This window comes from Temnothorax nylanderi, unplaced genomic scaffold (assembly GCF_030848795.1).
Source record: "Temnothorax nylanderi isolate EJ_2023f unplaced genomic scaffold, tnyl_v1.0 TNYL_tig0019_pilon, whole genome shotgun sequence".
Lineage (NCBI taxonomy): Eukaryota > Metazoa > Arthropoda > Insecta > Hymenoptera > Formicidae > Temnothorax > Temnothorax nylanderi.
The window spans coordinates 1,259,834-1,266,959 of NW_027249081.1; the positions used below are offsets into that span (position 1 = coordinate 1,259,834).

Consider the following 7,126-nt stretch of genomic DNA (forward strand, 5'->3'; position numbering starts at 1 on the left):
TAAAAGAGAGTTCTTCTCGCATACAGTCGAGTTCTATAGTTCCTGATACTTTATAGCGATAGTTCTGGTAATTTTGCCAAAAAAATCCATTGAAAAAAATCATCAAAACTTACGCAAATGACGTTCACGGCATATCTTCGAAGTCGAATGTCTTCTTAACTAGTGACCGGATCGTTTTCGATCATAGAAATTCCTTTCAGAATTCTTAGAGTTCTACTAAAAAACGGAATTCTTATCAGAACGTCTAGAACTTTCAAAAAAAATTTTTATGCGGACTTAGTCGAATTTCACGCGTTGCATCCTCGAAGTCGAATATCTTCTTAACTAGCCAATAAGAAGTTAATATTTTATGTTTTGCTCAACATTTAGAAATTAAGTTAAAAGTACCAATACTCGGACATGTACCTATATCTGGATACCTTTATTATTTATAAGTATAACGCGAATTAAAATCAAAGATAAAAATATTTTTTCTTGTAGTTTGAAACTTTAGTTATGGTATCCAAACGTTTATTTCCATAAATTTGTATTTTTTTAAAGGTATCCAGACAGTACGTGTCCAGGCATTGGTACATTTACCTACTCTTAAGTGTCTGGGTATTGGTACCTTTATACTTTATAATTGGATCTGAAAATTAAATAATTTCCCTCCGCACAAGCCGAAATAATTAATAAGATATTTTTTTTTTTCTATTATATGCAAAATAAAGATAAACTTTATATTGTACAAATTTAGATATGTATTAGACATTTAATCATTTTTAAGTGGAATTAGTTGGTCGAATTTATATTAGAGAATTATATATATATATATATATAGATATATAGATATATATATATATATAGATAATTTGTATATGACAATTAAAATTAAATCCATATAATTAATTGCATCTTTAAGCTTATCGATTAAATGAGTTTTGATAAATGATAGCATTTATCTTGTGTTTTTACTAAATCTAGAATTTATTGGTACCTACAGTATATGATGAATAGTTTACGAAAGAGTACTTTTTAATGAAAAGTAGATTACACCGGATATACTATAAGAATAGTTCGAGCTTGTGAAAATATCGTTTTGTTAATGATTCCACGTAAATGTAATTTTCAAAAAAGGTAAAAAAAGGCGCCAAGTACAATTTTATAATATACATTAATGATACGTGAGATTCACTTACGTGTACAAGACGTGTTAAAACGTCTATTGTTTTCTATTTTGTATTCATTGAGTATAATTATGTATTTTTCTTTTGATATTTAAAGGCGCACATTGTATCATTGGTTGAAGTTCGGCCGAATCTGTTTGGCCGAAACAGTCGTTTATTATAAGTTTTAATACGATATCGTAACACGCGATTTGGCGTGAAAACGTGAGTTTTCGTTACCGCAGAGAGAGAGAAAAAGAGAAAAATCTCGAGATTTTGTGTGTACATGGATTTTTACGTAAATTTAACATTGTAATGACTTAACGCATTTTTATTTTTCGATATCCTCTTTCTATATTTGTAAAGAGTGTACAGAAGAATGGTGCACGGAAAGAACGGTTTTGCTGAAGTATCAAAAAATTTAGCTAGATACAGATCTGAAAATAATTTTGTTGCATCATCAAAATAATTATGTAAAACAATCAAACTGATTACTAAAATATCAAAATTTTTACAGCATTATCATTATACTTCAGCGACCTACTATAATTATTTTAATGGTGCAACAAAATTATTTTCAGACAGAAAACCGTTCTTTCCGTATGTGTAGATTAAGGGCGTGCATTTCCATGATGCGTGAATAAGAAACTCTGCAAGTCTCTGGCTTTCGTTTGCGCTTCACAAAACCGAATTTTGTACCCGTACTAACATTATCAACAATTTCTGCGTGGTCGACGTTACTTTGTACATGAGCGTGAATAAATTGCATGTTATCTTTTTTAACCCTAGGTATACACAGTCTTATTTTGTCTATACACTTATACACTGTAGGGTCTCGGAATTATAACCTCATCCCATTGTCATCGTAACTTCAGCAAAAATGAATTTCAGTTTATTTATTTATTTTTTTTAATCGATCAAGAATCATAAAAGTCGATTGAATTAAAGAGTTCCGAGATATGCGAGTAAAAAGAAAAGAATATATGAGACAAAAGTTTCTACGAGCGCGAAAAAAGGAAGCTGGGCTGGGGTCTTGGAGACTTCACTGTGCATACCTAGGGTTAATAAGCAGCACTGTGCTGCTGCATCTCGATGCTGCATAGCAAGGAAGAAATCGATATAATTCATATATATTTTTTTAAAACCGCATATATACAGTACACGGAAAGAACGGTTTTGCTGAAGTATCTAAAAATTTAGCTAGATACAGATCTGAAAATAATTTTGTTGGTCCATCAAAATAATTATGTAGAACTTAAACTGATTGCTAAAATGTCAAAATTTTTTACAGAATCATATTTCAGCGACTTACTATAATTATTTTAATGGTGTAACAAAATTATTTTCAGATCTGTATATCTGTCTAAATTTTTAGATACTTCAGCAAAACCGTTCTTTCCGTGCACATATTTTTATCAGGGTCTAAATATCGCTAATATATATCACTAATGTAAAATGTACATAAAAGAAGCCAGTTGTTGCCATTTGTACACGCATTAATCTAATAATTTCTTCGTCTGAACTTTGTTAGAATATTATCGAATTATTAGAGAATCTTAATATCTTGAGTTCGACTGATCGCGATTCAGCGGAAAGGCAAATATGTATAATATATGAGAAGCTTGAAGAAGTGCAGGATGTCTCTACTGAGATTACCCGGAAAAGGAACAGACAGTATCTGAACATTTTTAACCCTTTAGGGGCCTGTGTACATAATTATGTACATAAAAAAACAAAAAAACAAAAAAAACAAAAAAAAAAAAAAAAAAAAAAAACAAAAAAAACAAAAAAAAAAACAAAAAAAACTAAAAACTAAAAAACAAAAAAACTAAAAAACTTTCATCAGGGACGTCTTTTAAGACTATCTTATAAATTATAACATTTTACTCCAACGGGATCGATGTGTGGCCCCTAAAGGGTTAAAGAAAGAGAAAGTTGCGACAAATGGATTAACAACGCGTAATGAGTTAATATTTATTTTAACTGGCTCAGTAGATTAGTGTGATTAGTGTGATTATGGCATTTAAAATTATCACGTAACGTTATTTGTTATTTTATATATTACCTTTTATCAATCGTGGCAGAAAGGACAAAAGGTTCATGGACACATAGTTGTCTCATGTGTTGGCGCCGAACGACCGACGACACATATAGTTCGCCTAGTTTCGGCGGATTGCACTGATCCCGTTTTGTGGTAGGTCACTGGTAGGCGAGAACCGGTCGTCTCAGTTCCATTCTACAACTGCACGTGATTAGACCGTCGTGAGACAGGTTAGTTTTACCCTACTGATGACCAGTCATTGCGATAGTAATCCTGCTCAGTACGAGAGGAACCGCAGGTTCGGACATTTGGTTCACGCACTCGGTCGAGCGGCAGTTCGTTTTGAGCATTTCCGTGTTCGCCTTATACCTTACACCGACGGTGTCGGAGAAGAAACGTCGATCATCGGAGATGTTTCTTCAGGATCCAAACAACGCACTGATGCCCCTGGAACTGAATATGCAACTGGCATCGCCACTTTTCGCGCAGTCACCGATCGCTCTACAACGCAAATTAGGTGAGAGGATGAATTCAAGCGAATGGGTATTTCAACCTTTATTGTTGCGCGGAGTCAACGTGGAGCTGCTTAATCGAAACCTCTGGCAGCCATTCTACGAGAATAATACAGAAATGATATTTACCAAGAGCGGTCGGCGCATGTTCCCGTCCGTTCAGATAAACGTAAGCGGTTTGGAGAAACGTGAGAATTATTATGTCCTCATGGAGATAGTACCGGCCTCCGATCGCCGCCACAAGTACTGTGGATACCAGAACGGGGGCAAGAACAGCAATATGGGTGGCTGGAGTTTTACGGGGCCGGCAGAGCCGCAACAGCCCTTCGGCTATAGGATTTATAAGCATCCCGAGAGTCCGGCAACGGGGAGCCACTGGATGGACAATCCGATCAGCTTCAATAAATTGAAGCTCACGAACAACATCAACGACCCCAATAATAACGTGATATTAACATCGATGCACAAATACGTTCCTAGGATTGGATAGTCCGTTGCTTCGATGCGAAGAACTACAACGAGTTCTTTACTCATCCAACCGCGTTGTTTGCTTTCTAAGAGACGGAATTTATCGCGGTGACGGCATGCCAAAACGAGAACATCACAAAGTTGAAGATCAATAACAATCCATTTGCGAAGGGTTTTCGCGAGACGGGTCAGTCACGGTTCAAGCGAAAGCATCATTCGATCGATCATCAGGCCCAATCGGATTCCAGTCCTGACGAAGGGGTCTTATTGACCTACGACTCCGAATCGAATCAGCCGAACGACCCCCCCCCCCCCTTAAGGGTTCCAAGCCCATTAAAGCATGCGATTATCTTTCACTTTAGCCGGGGAGTCGAAGTTGGCCGGCCTTGCAACGTGGGAGAAGCGGACGCGAATCCCGCCACCATTGCGAGTCGATCCCCGGCGCCGGGCATGCTTGAAACGCAGTGCCCGTGGCACTGCGTTTGACACAGATGGACATCCATTCACGAAATAATTTATTACTATTTATTTCTATTTTAATTTAACACGGCTACTGGGGGCAAGTCTCGTCGAGACCGTGGACATGTTCGGACGTGTTTTGTCCTGAATAATTTTTGAAGATTGCTGATGCAATCAGCGCCGAGTTTGGATTGAATCTTTCGAGTCTGTATTTATTATTTTCGACTTGTTCTTGGCCGTTATGTGATCCTAAGGAGGATTAGGTGCCATAAAATTTACAAAGAAGAAGAAGAAGAAAGCTATTGGGGGTCACGGCTACTCATGGCATGAGTCTTGTGCGTCAAGAGGCGTAATCGTTTCTATACCCGATAACTAGCGCCTACTCTCGAGGAGACAGCTACGCAGTCACTGGGTGTCTCCGCACTAACCGAGTCATCAATCTCGTATCGTGCGTGTTGTGCCCGGACCATCCGAGAATTCGGGCGTGAAGATTCATTCTTGACTTCCTCATATTTACTGCGTGTTGGGGAGCAAACGGATTGACAGCCGAGATCTTCCCAGATAACCGTGCCCTTCCTTGGCTCCACAACTCACCAGCGGTATTTGGGTCCGTATCACCACAGGCTCTTAGAGGCGCAGTCAGATCGCCATTGACGCCACTTGGTTACCGCAGAGCGCGCTGGCCAGCCGACATCAGATCTGGCGACCGAGCCGTACTGAATCGGAACAGCCCCATTGCAGCGGTCCAGCGAGACCACTGGGAGGTGGGCGCATAACTTGACTGGGAGAGGCTATATATTCGCATCACCAGACCAGTAACTGACTCTGACCCCAGGCCCAAAGAGACTCGTGCAGAGAATCAAGGGCCTAGACAGCCTGACTCCTCCGATACAATACGACAGTGCTCGCACCAGCGTAGTTTTCAGGCCACTTGAATCTTCGGATTTTAACACGGATTCGCCACTTTTTTCAGGTTTCTTTTTGCCACGATTTACAAAAGGTAGTAATCTTGACACTGTTCGCAACGCGGACGGGAGCGAGGCCGCCGTGGCCAGCGTGATTACCGGTAGTAGGTCCGACCAAGAGAACGAGTACGTGCATACGCGATCGCATACTTAACGCGGACCGGTCGGTCGGCCGCGGGTCCGGTACACGGCCAACAGTGCCTCCGATCACGTAATCTGACTGATTGTTTCCAGTTTCGCCGGCGTGAACTCGCTTCTAGTATTATGACCACGCGAAGTAAGACCATCTCCGCCCGTTCGTCGAGCGGGCGCTGATGATATGCCTCACTCGTCATACGTAAAGGCGAATCGCACGATTTACTTGTAACGATTATCCCGGAAAGATCGACCGGCAGGAGAGGAAGAAAGAAAAAAATTCATCTGTAAACAGTATATCAGAAAGATTCACCCACATTCAGTTAAGAATTACAACAGTATAAGATTCGTCCTAGAACACTATCGAAAGTAATATACAATCATTTCGTTCGAAAACACTGTATAAGCTTCGTCGTATATACATTGTTAAATTTGTAGTGTCAAATTACATATTTAATTTAAGCTATTTTTAACCATTTTTATAAGTTGCTACTGCTACTCAATATGTCGTTAATTTAACTAAAACAATGTTAATTTAATTATTAATTTGACTAATCAATGGAGTTAAAATAACATTCTTTGTGTTAAAATAATAAATTTCGACACACATGGTAATTAAAAAGAACAAAATGTTATTTAACTCAAGGTATTGGTTTAAATTTTATCTTATATTTAATAGCGTAGAGACAACTATAGTAACCATTTCTTTAGGGGCCTGTGTACATAATTATGTACATAAAAAAACAAAACAAACAAAACAAAAAACGAAAAAACAAAAGAAAAAAAACAAATACTGAAAAAACAAAAAAAAACAAAAAACAAAAAACCAATAGAACAAAAAAAAACAAAAAAACTAAAAGAACTAAAAAACTTTCACCAGGGACGTCTTTTAAGACTATCTTATAAATTATAACATTTTACTCCAACGGGATCGATGTGTGGCCCCTAAAGGGATACGATTTTTGATTTATATAGAGTGTATAGACTAATGATTATATGTATAGAATACTTTGTAATTAATTGTAATTGCAAGCCGTTTTATCATACACTGTAAATCCAAGTGTGTTATTTCTACACGCATAAATGTTTGAAAATGACACATTTGACTGAAGCTCGTTTTACATGTTTTGTTGCGTGTTAAATTAACACGTTTAATCGTATTAATATGTTCAACCGTGTTAAATGGCATCATTCAAAACGACAAGAAATGTGTAAGAAGAGCTTTAGTTAAAATAACACACTTGGATTTGCAGTGAATTAGCCGTATAGAAAAAGAATTTCTCATTATTTCATAAAATTATACATTTCTTTTTTAAATGAAAGAAATTTACGCACGTTGCACGTAACTTTCTTCAACTTTTTAATACGCCACCATGAATGTCTGTACTCGATGCATTAAAT

The 7,126-nt window shown here is 37.6% G+C and overlaps 1 pseudogene; it reads left to right on the forward strand.

The window, feature by feature from the left end:
• Positions 1-888: 888 nt before the first annotated feature.
• On the forward strand, positions 889-6,731 carry LOC139769020 (T-box protein 2-like; annotated as a pseudogene).
• The last annotated feature ends 395 nt before the right edge of the window (positions 6,732-7,126 follow it).